We start from the raw sequence: 15,696 nt of genomic DNA, 5'->3' as shown, positions 1-15,696 counted from the left end.
TGAGATTTGGGAAACATTTAAATCATAGTAGGGGAGAAAAGAAGAAATAAAGGAGAAAGGAAGGGAACACTCTACGATTTAGATATCACCCTCTCATCCGCATCTCATTTGGTTTCACTTCCTGTCAGAAAGCACTGCGGTTTCTTCCCCAGAGAGTTCCCTTTCAGCCATCCTCCTCACCACCGTCCAGGCACCCACCTCTGTGACCAATTATCAGCACAACACATGAGTAGCCAACCAAACAAGGCACACACGACCAGGAGAAAAACTGATTCAAAGGCCTCATTCCATTCAGCTTCACCAGCCAGGAGACCCTGCCGTGAACTCTGTATTTCATAGACAAGAGCTCACCTCAGCACCCTCCAGCCATCTCAGTTCCTGCCCTGGACCATCAAGTACACTCAGATCAGGTCTGACCCCTACACATTCCACCCCATTTCTGGCGACTCCAGCCAGCTAGTTCCTCATCTCCAGCTCATGCCTTGCAAGGGCGTCCTCCACTGCCCCTCCTATCAAGGCCCTACTCAAGCTCCAGATCCTCTGTGAGTTCTTCCTGGTCATGCCTCACCACCCTGTGGATGGCACCTGTCATCTGAGCCACACCGGCCAGCGCTGTCTACACTCTGGCTGTTGTTTCGTAGCATTTCCCATGCACAGAGCTACTACCTCCATGATCAGAGCTCAGACGCATGATTGAAGCAAATGAGCACAGCGATCAGCTTTTCTGGGGGGCTTCACGCATTCCTTAATCTACCTTTCTTCTACTCTCAGCAGCCCCCCAAATCCCTCTCTCTGAGGCTTCCTGGTTGGTTGAGAACTATGCCCCTAGCTTCTGGGTTTTCTAGGTACTTCGCTGGAGACAGCTTCAGACCATGCTCCAAGCGGCCCCCTGAAACCCAAGGCTAGAGGCCACCCCTCCCCACCTCGCCCAGACCTCTTCCTGAGCAGCATCTCTGCTTTGCCACTGCTGCGCCTTCTTGTGTGTTCTCCTGTGTTCTGGTCAGATAACAAGCTTTCTGGGTTCCCCGGCAGTATTTCCTGCATCAACAGCCCATTAGAAGTGGGACAAGGGTGGCCATAGCACACTGTTGGCATGTACAACTCACAGCCAACTGACTCTGTTACGTTCTGTTGACACGGGCTGCTATTAACTTAGGTTTTCCATACTCTACATAAACAATTGACTTTGTGAACCTAAGGGGCGTAATTTAAATTTGTCCTCATTAAATTCGATCATGTTTAGCCTTATCCTTCTAGCGGGTGGCAATAACTTTGAGGCCTCAGTCTGTCTTTTTGATTTCTTAGCAGGGTGGAAACAAATGCAGTGTTCATAGGCTTTGGGGGGTGGGGGGGCTCAGTGAAAGAATTAACGTTCTGTCTGCATCAGGGTTATAATACAGCTTCTGGCCCTGAGGCACTATGAGGCCTGGCCAGCTGTGACACATCTTAGTTAACAGTGGGATGTGCCCCCAAATTGTTCATCACATTTTCCCACTCACTTCCACCTTTAAGCTCCTCCCACAATACTGCCAGTGCCATCATCCCCCACGTGACCAAGCCAGCAACTGGAGAGGCATTCCTAATTCCTCTCCCCCCTCCTTGGGCCCCTGCAATCAAGTAGGCCCCTTAGTCCTATCAATCGATGCTGCCTCTTAAACATTCAATCCTTCAGCCACCGACCCCTTTTACATTTCAGCTGAACCTTAGAATAGGCTTCCTCCTGACCTGTGCTCTCGTCCCCCTCCTTCATCTATTTAACCTCCACACTTCAGGCTCCAGCTTAAAGCTTGCTTTCCTTTAGGAAGGTTTCTCTGCCCCAAGGTTAGATCAGGGGCTCCTGCCACCAGCCTCCCCAGCCTGGTGCCTGTGCTATGACCTCACCCAGCTCACTGATTTCTGTTGCTTATTCAGCAATTCCCAGCTACATCTAAGTTCTCTGAGATAGGGAGGGAGTCTGTTTTGCTCATCATATTCCCAGATAATGGTAGATACTCAGTAAATATTTCTCCAATTATTGAATTAAGTATGATACCATGAGCCTGGCTAGACAGGGTTTAAATCACCGGCGAGTGATTTGACTTAACACGTACTCACGAGGGACCTCGCGTGGGGAAAACATACCAACTTTGTCCTCAAAACAGCAGGAGCACCTGGGTCATTCCATGAGCTTCTGTTTCTGCATCTGAAAAGCAAGAATAGAAATGTATCCCATGGGGTGCAAGCTAGAGGAAATCACACATAGGGGTGTGCACTGACACTGCAAAGTATGGCTGAGGTACAGGTGTAACCGTGGCCACCCAGACCCTCTGTGCCTGACCTTCCCCTGGCTTCAGAGGCCACATGAGCTCAACCTGGAGCATGAGAACTCATCAGTCTGAGCTCACTACTAAGTCTAGGGGCGTCTTCTCATATTTTACGTCAACCTTTTCTGCCATCCTCATTCTCCCACACTACCAGGCCACTTCCAGAAACTTTCATAACCACCACTTCTCTTGCACTCTCTTGGAGGGCTTAATGAACCTGAAGGCCCTAGAAATACATGGAATTTAAAACAGAAAGTGAATAGCATTGCGCATTTTAGTGAAATAGCAATTAGGAGCAGCAGCCACTATGTACTCAGGAGGGCAAGAGCGCCGAGGAGAAAAGTAATAAAGTGACCTCATAAAGACACTTAATTTCATTACCACCAGACACAGTTTCCCATTACTGCTCCTGGTGTCTAATGGTTTTATGATTCTATCTATTGACGCTTAGCTAGTTCATTAACTGTACTGCTAAAAATACAATTATCTCCAACAAACCTTTCATCACTAATAAAAGTGGGGGGGGGGGGAACCCTGTCATTACCAGAAAGCAGTGGGGTGGACACACCTTCTGTGTAGGAACACCTTTGCCCCAAAGTTTTCATGGCTCCTGAGAATAGAAGCTCACAAGTTTCATGCTACCAGTTTAAAAATTTAATCAAACAACTCCTCTATTATTTGACTGACTCCAGCTAACTAATGGGACCGATTTTGTGCATCCAATTTGACACTGACTTTGATTAGGTCATCTGAGTCACGGAGCAGGTGACCAATGTGAGCTATGAGGGTCTGCTCAACCACTTCCTCACTCATCAGGTATTAATGAAGCCCCCTACTGGGTGCCAAGCACCAGACAGACATAAAATGATGCATAAAATGGGTAGGGGTTGGTCTTGGAAAGACCACAGCCTAGTGGAGAGTGTGTGTCTGCTGGGGTTAGGGGGAAGAGAATCCTAGTTACTGAGCTGGCAGGCCTTCACTCCTGATTTGGGGTGGCTGAGGAGAAAGTGGGGACTGAGCAGGGCAGGTGGGAACGGCTTTCGTCTACTTCCCATCAAAGCCAAAGTCATTACAACAGCCCACCAGGCTCTGCAGTGTCTGTGCTCCAGCTCCACCTTGGGCCTCTCTGCAGAGCCTATAAGAGAAGGAAGGGAACACCAGAGCCAGTAACCCCAGTTATAGTCAGGAGGGGACCCTGGGCCTGCCAGAAGCCTGTGTAAAGATTTTTAGGTTCTAAGGGGTCTTGGCAGCTCCCCCTGGCCTCCTGTCCTACAATTTCTGCTCTCACACACTCTGTTCTGGCCACTTCATTGTCCCTCCACCATGGTGGCCTCAGGGCCTTTGCACCTGCTGTGTCTCTGCCTGCTCCTCCCCAGACAGCCTCGGGACTCACTGCCCCAGCTTCTCCAAGCCTTTGCATCAACATTCCTCCTCAGGGAAACCTTGCTTGCCCACCCACCCACTCCCACCACTCCCTGCCCACCTCCCCAGCTCACTTTTCTCTGCAACTCCCTACCATCAGAGATGCTAGATATTATATTTTTATTATTATGTTTGTTCTCTGTCTCAATTGTCAACTCTGAAAGAACAGAGACTCTCCTGCTTTGTTCCCTGTCTACTTTCCAGCACCACAACAATACTCAAATTATTAAAGGTACTTAATGAATATTTGCTGATAGCCCAGATATATTTATTATTTACTGTTGCCGCCCAGCCCCACGCCCACCCTCTGCACACAGTTCAGTGACACTTGGCCCCCCGATAGTTGACCTCCTCACAAGCTCTTCACTAACAGGTGGCTGTTCTTTCTCTCTTCCTTCCTTCTTGTGGTGATGTCTCTAGTGTAGCTGTGCCATTTCCATCACCCGACTCCAGAGACAGCAGCCCCCATTCACAGCCACTGCTCCTGGGGTTACAACCCTCCTTTGTGCTCCCAGATGTTGGTCACATCCCCCCTCCTCGCAGTCTCCCTTGGCCATCCCAGCCTCCCAAGGTCTATTCACTCTACAGCCTCTGTCAAAGTCCCTCTGTTTGATATACCTAGCCTGGTTTCTGCTTTCCTGCCCAAATACCAACAGATACAATGAACTCCAGAGGGCAATCTGAGTTAGCACAGTCTCAGGGACCAAGACAACATAAGCAAAGAGGTGGAGCTCTTATGGAGACTGTCCCACCTTCCCAACTCTGAGAGAGGCAATGAAGGTTCATCCAAGAAATAATGAGGAAACCCAGCAGTGGGGACTGGCCTGCCAGCTGCCACCTGAAGGCTGATCCCCTGGACGTGGGCCCAACGCTGAGAAGTATGCCCTGCCTCCCTCAGGCTTGGCTCCAGATGGCCTGAACCCCAAAGAAAGTCTAGTATGTCCAGCTAAGAGATGCTGGAGAAGGGAGAGACAGGGGCTGAGTCCCCAACACTCTGCATCCCAGGCCTCGGAGAGGTTGAAGTGCAGTCTTTGAGGCCTCCCGGCACTGAGTGTGCCCCGTGACCCCAAGGTTGTCATGGACTCATACTGGGGGTTACTGCTATTTGCCTCCTGGACTTCCTCAGTTTCTCAGACCCATGACCAGAGCTGAGACAATTCACAGTTCACTAGTGCACATTTCTATATGTCTGAGCTTGAAATGTATGAACTTACCTGGTAATTGACACAGTTTTTTCCGAGAAGTTGTTCTTGGTGGTACACTTCACGATCAATGGCATCCCAGAATCAAGGAATCAAAAATCAGTCCCTTCCAAATCTAGCTGGTCCTCAGAATGCCCTTAGGAGTGCCTAAAAAACTCACCTCCCCAAACCCCACTACCAGGTTTCCATCAGGGGCAAACTGGAGTCCAGACCCTATACATATACGTATGTTTTATATCTCCCCACATTATTAACAAGAAAAGCTGAGGACCTCAGTGTATTCTGGGCCCTGTGTAAGAAGATTCCACTGCCTTGTCACTTAACCCTAAAGCAGTCCTACAAGGGTAGTGTCAGTGTTTCCATCTTTACGAACAGGAAACTGAGGCCCAAGGGGGTCGTAATCTGACAGCTCACTAGTGGTAGAGTGGGGGTTGTGAAGCCCATGCTCTTTCCATCCCACGGTGCCAGCCACACTCACTCCCTTGACCAGGAGGGAGAGCTGAAAAGTAGTTTCTGAAATGATCTGATGTCCCAGCCTGGCAGCAAGAACCAGAAGCAGAGCAAAGAAGCCTCCCAAGGAGATTCAGATTCTCCCAGAGGTCTCCCCAGTGAGGCCAGGGCCCATCTAGCCAACCTACCTAGAGAGCTTCTCCTCCACAAGACAGAAGGAAGGATGAGACGTGGCCCTGCCCTCAAGGTGCTTCCAGGCTGGTTGGGGACAACCACAGTAAAAAACAAAAGGCACTCCTTCCAGATGCCACAAAAATGGGACAATGTGTCTGTCTACAGCTGCAGGGGAGAGAGCTTTCCAGGAGCCACGGCGCGTCCTCAGACTCCAGTCTGCCCTTTGAGAGAGCGTCTCCTGGTGTCAGGAACTACAGGCACTTTGGCTGCCTTTGAATCTTATACACCCTCTCAGCGTAGGTCTTGTTAGCCCCATTTTATAGATATCCTAGATCATGCCATTGGTAACAGTCAAGCTGGACTTGAACCTGGTCTGCCTGCCTTTCAAAGCCCACACCCCTTCACCCACACCATGTCCTCACACACACGCACTCATGGGTCTTATCTACTGTCTACATAGGCAATAATATTTTGGAGAGAGCAACAGAGAACACACCGCCAGGTGCATTCAGAGAAACTAAACTAAATCTTCCATAATCCTCCCAGGGTATTATATTGCTTGCCAAGAGAATGGATTTTTGTGAGCTTTGTGGGGTTTGTTGTTTGTTTGTTTTTTGTTTTTTAATGAGAAATCTGGTTAAAACCTAAAGCAAACAAGTTGTAACATGCGAGATTTATTCTGTACCTGGCAAGCAGCTTCATTCAGAAAAGAGACTGCACTGAAAAGGCGTTTTGACTCAGTACTGGCCCCAGCCCAGGACGCCTGCTTTTTGGCATTGGGTTAGGCCACACAGGGAACAGAAAGGTTAATAAATGCCAGTCAGCCAAGTACTGTACCAGACCTCCAAATGCGCCAGGCACTTTTCTTCATTTATCTAACAGATGTGCGCCCCAACACCTATAGATCAGGCCCCAGGCTGAGAGATGATAAGAGTTAAATAATGTTAAGAAAACTAACAAAACGGAGATGTAGGACCAGGGCTATGAAGATTAAGGAAGATTTTCTTTCACATGTAGATGAGGGGGAGAGACATCCCCACAGAGAGCATAAGAGCAACGTGAGGCAAGCTGCCAGGCATAGGGCAGTGGGGACAGTCACATGGCTGGAGTGAAATTAGGGGTGGGTTGAGGGTCGTACTTGGGGAATGAGTCCTAGATTGATAATCTGTCATCTTGGTTTTTTTTTTTAATTCATGCTCGCTCACAGACTGATGTATTTCAGAATCTGGCTTAATTGATATTTTAATTATATGCTTACACCCTGCAACATTTTCAAATGAGAGCAGGTACGTGAAATGAGGTAATGCGAGAGAAGGCGCTCAGAGAGCTGTGAAGCATTAGCCTGCTGTTGCGAGGGCTGTTTGCATTGTTCTAAGATTCCTGAGGCAGGTCCCTTGGTTCCTTCTGTAGGATTTACTGAGACCCTGCTAGATACGCAGCGGAGACCAAGGAGCTGGGAGGGCCGACGGGCCTGGGGGCAGTGAAGGGGGACACACACAGAGCTTCCCCAAACACCCTCCTTGGTTCCACCCACCTTGACCAAGAGAATATGCTAATGTCAGTCCTTACCCCAGTAAGGAGGCGCTGAGACCAGACAGACACTGGTCTCGGCCTGAGGCCCTCGGAGACGCTCTAGCCCTCTCATCTGCAGCACCCAGAGATAATGGTGATGCCCCACAGTGTGCTTGGCAGAAACTCTCCCCTCATTCATATGAACCTGCTTCCCAGGGCAAGATGGTGCAGGAGCTGCACAGAGCCCGAAGGAGAGAGGTGCGGACCCTCCCAGAACTCTGTTCTGATCTGGGCTCTGCCCCTGGCCTTGGCTGTGTCAGTGAACAGTACTTCACAGACTTGACTTCCTCCCCTGCCAAATAAAAAAAACTGCCAAGGAAACCCCAGGTCCCAGCTTACCCCACAGTCAATACCAAATGCTGTATGCTTTTATTCACTTAGTGAATACAGATTGGCAATCTATTATCTGTAGGCAATGCACAGTGCACTAGGCTCTAAAGAATTTTCTTAAGTAAAAGATTTAAAAAATGATAATAAGACATAGCCTCTTAGAATTGATGCAGAATTCTAGCCAAGCTGAAAATATGAATATTTCATTTTTTAAAGCCGGTGGTTTACCTGGTATATTTTGAGATACACAGACAAACCATTACAAAGCTGTGTTGCAAATGCTGTGATAAGTCTACGTTTTAGAACAAGACTGGAGACCAAAATCCATAGCTCCTGAAGCCCATGGTATAAAATGGTATAATATTTGCATATAACCCACACACATCCTCCTGCATATTTTAAATCATCTCGATTACTTGCAATGCCTAATACAATGCAAATGCTATGCAAATAATTGTTGTACTGCATTGGTTTTTTTATTGTTTTTTTTTTTTCATATTTTAAACCTATGGTCGGTTGAATCCACAGATGTGGAGCCCTCAGATATAAAAGGCTGCCCGGGCCAGGCACAGTGGCTCAGACCTATAATCCTAGCACTCTGAGAGGCGGAGAAGAGGGGATTGCTTGAGCTGAGAAGTTTGAGAGCAGCCTGAGCAAGAATGAAACCTTATCTCTATTAAAAATAGGAAAACTAGCCAGGCATAGGGGTGGGCACCCACAGTCCCAGCTACTTGGGAGGCTGAGGCAGGAGAATGGCTTAAGCCCAGGAGTTTAAGGTTGCTGTGAGTTAGGCTAAACCTACAGATGCTAGTCTGAGCAAGAAAGTGAGCTAGTCTGTCTTAAAAAAAATGATAATAATAATAATAAAGGGCTGCCTATAGTGAGTGTTCAGTAACATTTGTTGAACTAATGGAGATCATAAGAAGAAAGTTTTGTAAAAGTGCACAGGAGAGGTGCCCAGCCAATGGGTGAGGCTGATAGCTGCAGTCTCTCTCGTCCCTCTGATCCACTATGGAGGGAAACCCAGGCTGAGGGAGCAGCTAGAGAGCTGCTCACTAGAGAGTAAGAGGCAGAGGGCAGAGGACGCAGCCCACACCGCCTCCCAAGGTCAAGGGGGGGATGAGGTGCTGTGATTTCTGAGCTGCCGACGCCTGGGTGGGGGAAGATGTTTTCAGGGTTAGAGGTGGTGGTGGCAGATCCAGCCTCCACTCACACAGAAGTATTGCAAACATGGACAGCTGGCCACACCTGCCCGTCCAGAGGCACCTGCTTGCTCCTCACTCTCACTGAGTCCTGGGCTACCTCGTTTGGCAGGAGCACATCAGAATGCAGCCCTAAATTGCCTCCTACCTCTCCTTCCTATAACTTCCTGATGTGATCATACTGTCAGGCACCTGTCTGCAGGCCAGAAGAATGAGTTTTCCCGAGGCCAGTTCCATCAACCCACATTTTTTCCATACAGAATTCTAGTCATGTTCAAAAAGAGTAGTATTGCATTTTGAGATGGTGGGAGACAAACTCACAGAATTGCTTTAGGAAACAACTGGTAATGTAGGTGGCACACGGTGGGGAGAAGAGCCCAAGCTGGAGCTCGGTCTGACTCTGAGCTCAAACCACCCTAGGTCTGGAGCAACTAACAAAGCATCTCCAAGCCTCAATCTCTTGTCCAAGTGAAGCATTTGGAAAGGTGATGCAACCTCCAGCAGAGGGGACAGATCACAGAATGCTCAGGAACTGAGGGACAAGTTGTAAGCAGCAGCTTGAAAAGCCCACTGTATGACTCAGGGCCTAGTAAGAGAGCAGGTGGCACTGAAATGAGATCATTCCAGCAGAGTTTATGAAAGGGACTATGTGTGGAGGCGTGGGCCGGGTAGACGGAGACCTGGGAATAGTGCAAGACTCTGCAGCTGACAGCCTGGCACTCTCCCATCCAGGGCCCAGGTGCAGAGAGGAGTGTGTGCAGACTACTTTCTGATGGGAGCTGTGACCTTCAGTGAGGGGTCCAGCCCACAGGGAGGGAACCAAGGGAATAACTACTCCAAACTTTCTCCCTTACCCCTCCCATCTCCTGCTGGGGCACCTCACTGGCCACACTCAGGGGGACACTGAAGGTAAGTGGCCTCTGCGGGCAGAGCAGGGTGGAAAAGGGTGAGAGGGACAAGCGCAAGATGCCAGCACGCAACACACAGCAACCCACAGAGAAAGAGCCGACTTTGAATACCCCCTAAAACAAGGGCACAGAAAGTTAGATCATGACTCTCCCGACCACAGAAGGTCTTCCCTGCCCTTCTGTGCCCTGCCACACCTGAAGGGGTCAGGAACTGCAGCTGTCAATCAAGCTGAGGACGGGCGAGGGCGATAGGGCAAGAAAACAGACCCCTGGCTGGGCCTCCTTCCCCACATCAGGCTGGGGAGCTCAGCAGTGTGGGCAGGCCAGGCTGCAGTGACAAACAGACCCAGGACTCCAGTGACTCCACACAGCAGAAGTTTGTTTCCTGCCCATATAACAGAACAGGGAAGTTCTAGGGTGGGGTAGTAGGGAAGGCAGCTTTGTTCCACCCACATAGTCATCAGGGACCCAGGCTGATGATCTTTAATGCAGAGCTTCTGGCAGCACCTGGAGATGGCTGCTGTCTCCACCTACTGCAGAGAGGAAATAGCGTGGAGGGGCCCGTGTGGGGAGGTTTTCAGGAGCAGGCCTGGAAATGAAGCACACATCTTCTCTTCAGTCTATTGGCTGGACCTCAGTCACATGGCCTCTTCCAACTGCAAGGGTGACAGCAGCCCAGCTGGCCAGCTGCGTGATCAGAACCTTTATTATAACGGAAAACAGGAGGCAGAGAGATGCTCAGGGCCAGTGGCCAGTGTTTGTTACAAGGAAATGTTAAGTCCTGGATTTTGCTGCTACACAGAATGGGCCTTTAAATTACCAGAAGGATTTGTTTTGCAATTAAAAGTTATACGATCACTTTTATTATCTGACAGTGGTAGAAAGGGTCAAGAGGTCTGCCCTCGATTTTACCAAAGAAACAGAAAAGTACTAGCTGGAGGGGTCTGAACAGGCTTGAAGAACAGTTGGAACAGCAGTTTGAATGTTCTTTGTTTATAACGTAAGGATTCCCACTTTCTCAATATGCCAGTTGTTCTGTGATCCGAATATGGGTTAGATTTCCTTCTCTCTCTAATTCTCTGAGAGACATCTTCTCAACTTCTTATAACAAATGTTACTTTCAAATGCAGAAAAACAAAGTATTTAAAAAAGGGGGGGGCTCAGCATCTGTACCTCAGTGGTTAGGGGGCCCACCACATGTTCCAGGGCTGGTGGGTTCAAACTCAACCCAGGCCTGCAAAAAAAAGGAAAAACAACAGCCAGGCGTTGTGGTGGGCACCTGTAGTCCCAGCTACTCGGGAGGCTGAGGCAAGAGAATCACCTAAGTCCAAGAGTTTGAGGTTGCTCTGAGTTGTGACAGCACGGTATTCAGCCGGGGGTGAGAAAATGAGACTCTGTCTCAATAAACAAACAAAAAGTCTGAAGTCAATTAAATTCCCTAATATTCCACTTTTGATTGTAATTAGTTCTTCATTGACCACTGGTATCCCCTACTTTTAAAAGCCATATATAAAATCATCTCAGATACATTCATTTTCCTCCGTTTCTAATCAAGCCTCTCAGGCTCAAACTGCACAATCCCTTTAGACTCCTCCTCCCTCTCCCCAGGGCCCAGGAGATGAACAAGACCTTGAGTCGGTGCTGCCAGCCAGATGGGGCGGGGGCTGGGGGCAGCAGAGCAAAGGATGCAGGCTACATCAAAACCTGTCCACATGCAGCCATCACAGGCAGGTGCCCATGAAAAACAGAAAGGCTTCAGTGGCAAATTACAGAGCGCTCTGGGTCAGCATCCAGGTAAAATGGTGAAGAAGTCTTTCCGGGATGATGGGGCTCATGGGTGGCCTCCTGGAACCAAGTGCAGGGGACAGCATTTCCAACTGTGCATGGCTTAATCCTGCTGAAGCCCGAAGTGAACCTCCCCTCCCCTCCCAGACCACTTCCCCATCCCCCTGCACTATTATTACCATCTTTGGTAATAATATTCATAACTTTGATGCCCAGTTATGAATAGTGGAGTCAGGAGTTGAACCCGAGCCGCCGACACCCTGAGATTGAAACCACTCCCGAGTGAAACAGCACCCCCACCACCTGTTGACAAAATGATGCGTGTGCAGGGCTCCCCTGGCTATGTGAGTTTTCCAGGGCTGCCCTAACAACCCACTACAGACTGGGCAGCTTAAACAACAGAAATCTGCTGTCTCACACTTCGGGAGTCAGGAGATCCAAGATCAAGGTGTCCACAGGTCAGTTCCTTCAGAAGCTGTGAGGGAAGGCTCGGCTCCAGACCTCACACCCTCCCTCTGGGTGTGCCTGTGTCCTTATCTCCCCTCCTAATAAGGACCCATTGGATTAGGGGTCCCTAATGACCTCGGGTTACCTGAATCACATCTGGACAGACCCTACTTCAGAATGCAGTCACATTCTGAGGTACTGGGGGCTCGACACATGAGCATGGGGAGACACATTCAGCTCATAACACTAGCTAATTGGGCATATCTATTATGATGATCCTGGAACTCGAGGACCCCCCCAAACCTCAACCTCTTACTCATTTTTCCATCCATCTTTATACCCCTGAACCCCATCCCAATCAAACTCTTTCAGCCACTGTTAAGCAAAACATCATGAACTTTCCATCCCCCAGGCTTTCCTTGCCCTGGGATGACACGGAGCCTACAAGCCACCTTGTGGGGACGCACACACCAGATGCTCCCGGTAGCAGAACTCAGCTCCAGCCCCACCAGTCCTGGACCAGTCTTTCCACCCCAGCCATTTGAAAGGAAGAAGGAAGCTGACAGCTGTGTTTGGTGTTTGCACCTGCCCCGTGTTATTCTGTTCTGTGGACTCCTCCAGGTTAGTAAGCAGAAGCTTAGCCTGGTTATAGACTGTGTTCAAGGTCACCCCACAAGTGAAGATGGGACTGCGGTCTTAACACAATGGTCTCCCCCTCCTGAATTCCTGTAGCAAGCCTGGCCTCGAGCCTTCAAACAGGGGTGAAGCTCGCACTGCCCTGATGCCAACTCTTCATTGTCACCTGCAGCGTTTAGGTTGAGCATTTACTTGAGTCTTTATTATCGATTTCCTATTCACATGTCTTCTCCTTCTAACTGTACCTTCAGCATCCTGAGACAGGAATGGGCTTTTCCACTTGTACCAATCCCTTCACAGCCACCAGCAGGACTCATCAGGGATGCCTGATGTTGCTTTGGGGCTGGAGCCAGCATCGGGGTTATTTTCTGAAACCTAAAAGACACACCCACACTTCCAGAGAGGTGCACATGTTGCTCAGAGAGTTGGGCCAGCTGGACAGATGGGCCTCTGCCCCCTCCCAACACAGTGGCTTCATGAACTAATTGACTCTGGAGACGGATGTTCAGCCACCTCCTCCCAGCTAGACATCCCCCTGGCATATATGCCCCTGCCCCTTGCCCCCGCCCCTCCTTTTCCAGTCCTTATCTCTCCTCTTCCCAGCACCTCAGGGCAGCCTAATGCTAACCTCTGCTTCTCGGTGGTTACCGTAGGCCAGGCACCATTCTAAGCCCTTTATAGCTGTTACTGTGGCACTGAACAAGAACCACCCAGAAAATGGTGTCATAAAGGTATTTTTACTCAGAGTCTCAGAGTCCATTATACCACCTTGGTGCGCGCAGCCTTCCTTGGATAAAAACCCAAACAGTCTACATGGCGCTTCTGGTCACTCTGAAGTAATAAAAACGTTTATAGTCACTTTAAAATGCAAAGAGCCTTAAGTCAGATACAATGCTCTGATCCATGCAATAACTAAAACTTGAAACTTGACTTACAAGTGAAATGTTCTGCCCTGTCCAGCTGGGCTTTGTAGCCCGGCAGCTCTTTGCACCAGGTACGACCCTGGTTAGTGAACAAAGAGGCATGCAAATGGGGCCTGTGGTGGCTGCGGAGGGAACAGCTCAAACCTCCTTCAGGAGCAGAACTGACAGCCAGCTGCCACCCTTGGGATCTGCCCACGTTTGTAGCAAAGCCACGGCTCCCAGGGATGCCCCCAGCCAAAGGCTGAGCATGGCAGGGGCACTAGAACCAGGCCGTTCCTCCTACCAGGATACCCATATGATGGCAGCTGTGGCTGGGGCCCAGGCTCCATGTTGTGCTGCTGTCTGAGATTCTTCCTACCAATCCTCCACCCTTTCCTCCCCTGAATCATGGTCCAAAGCCTGTCTCTGCCTAATCTCGCTTCATTCCCTTTACTCTTCACAGGTATTCCCCCTAATAAATCTCTGTTCCTCGGGGACCTGAACTGATATGCAGCCTTCTTTCTTCTGCCTGGAGTTTCCACTCCCCACCCCCAGCCACAGGGGCCAGCAGCAATCGGGGAAGCAGGTGCGGTCAGCTTCTCCTGTGCTCTCAGCTCCTCCCACTCGCCTGGCTGCTCCGCTGCTCCTCTGCCCCTGCCCACCTGACTGGTCCTGACTCAGGGGGCTTCTCACCCCCAGGACCTGCAGGGGCTTTAATGCTGGCAGTTTTTCTTATGTGGCACCTTCACAGGTTCCCCAAAGTGGGCAGTGCCTTCTCTTCTGCTGACCCTCCCGGGGCTCCCCCTTAACCTCAGGGCATGAGGCAGGGCTCTCAGAGAAGCAGAATCTAGGAGGGAGGGAGATAGGTAGGTAGATAGATAGATAGATAATTGATAGATAGATGACTGATAGACAGATAGGCAGATAGATAATAAGCAAGAGGGCCACCAGATATGGAGGCTGAGAAGTCTCCAGACTAGGAGCCAGTAAGCTGGAGACCCAGGAGAGCTCCCGGTGTCCTTTAAGTCTGAAAGCCAGCAGGATGAAGACCAAAGGGGCTGATGTTTTCATTTCAATTGTGAAGTCAGTAAAAGACTCATGTCCCAGCTCAAAGCAGTCAGGACAAAGGGCTCCCCTTCCTCAGCTTCATTGTTCAATGCTGACCTTCACCTGACTGGATGAGGCCCACCCGCATTAGGCAGGGCAACCTGCTTTACTCAGTCTACTGACTCAGAGGTCACTCTCACCCGGAAAAGCCATCACAGACCACCCAGAATAACATGTAACAAAACATCTGGCTGGGGCTCAGTGAAGCTGACATAGAAATTAACCACATCCAGCTATTGTCACCCAGAGAGACACCCCCAGTGCCTTGGTGCTAGTGCTGGGGGCCCCCTCTCTGCAGGATCCCTCGCCTCCAACATGAGTCTCACATCTGGCCCAGGGGCTGTGTGCCTCAGAAGGCTATGGGAGGAGAATGTGGCCACTCGGGGTGCCACCCTCTAGTCTGCGGCCCGGGGCATGAGCCAAGCCAACTCCTCCATGTTTCCAGTGGTGGGGGCCCTTCCCCCTGAGTGATCATTGCCTCTCCCCACTCCCCCTGGGAACAGAGGAGGGTGTAGGAGGACCCCCACTTGCCCACAACTCTCTCAGGAAGGAACTTCTCAATCTCTATCAATGCTTCTGTCCCCTCACTGTGACAAAGGGCTCCAATGAGCTGGCTGCTGTGTCCTGCTCTATAGTCTGGGTGTGGGATACCTCCTCCTTGGCTCTTAGACTCCACTCTATCTTGGGGGCCCTCTCTTTGCAAGTTCCCTCCCCGCTAACTCTCACCAAGAAATACCCAGTAGGGCCACAGCAGAAACGTTTCAAACATCCTGTCACATAGGCATTTACTCACGCAAGCATCACGAGAACCTCGTAAGGTGGGTGTCATTATTATCCCCATTTCACAGATAAAGAAACAGGTATGTACAGGCAAGATAGACAATTTATTCAGTGTCACACAGCTATTAAATGGTAGGGCCGGGCTTTGAACCCCAAAGTTCTACTCCGTCACCTGTGCTTTAGTTACAAAAGTTATAGGGAGGAAGAAAGGACAGTAGCTGTGCAGAATTCTTTCTTCTCCCACAGGACAGGGTTTGCCTGAGTGAAACCACAACTCGGGGTCATTCACATAGACACAGCAGTGCTGTCTAGCAAGTTCACGTGACACTCCATTCTGCCGCCCTTCCTCTCCTCTCCCCTGAGAGCCTCAGTTTCCTCATCTATAATGTGGGGATAATATAAGATGAACCTCACTAGGCCATTGTGAGAATTCACTAGAATAAATACAAGGTGCAGTGGCACATGTTATATGGAAA

The 15,696-nt window shown here is 49.8% G+C and overlaps 1 long non-coding RNA gene across 1 annotated transcript in view; it reads right to left on the bottom strand.

The window, feature by feature from the left end:
* Positions 1 to 2,125: 2,125 nt before the first annotated feature.
* Positions 2,126 to 15,696, bottom strand: part of LOC111726912 — a 38,016-nt gene continuing 24,445 nt past the window's right edge. The window contains exon 3 of the long non-coding RNA XR_002774576.1: positions 2,126 to 2,182. This is a non-coding gene — a long non-coding RNA (uncharacterized LOC111726912). The remainder of the gene's footprint in view (positions 2,183 to 15,696) is intronic.

Source organism: Otolemur garnettii, unplaced genomic scaffold (genome assembly GCF_000181295.1).
Source record: "Otolemur garnettii isolate 467f Iridium unplaced genomic scaffold, OtoGar3 scaffold00086, whole genome shotgun sequence".
Taxonomy (NCBI): domain Eukaryota; kingdom Metazoa; phylum Chordata; class Mammalia; order Primates; family Galagidae; genus Otolemur; species Otolemur garnettii.
The sequence above is the reverse complement of the archived record's forward strand: the minus strand, read 5'-3'. Positions and strand labels throughout refer to the sequence as shown.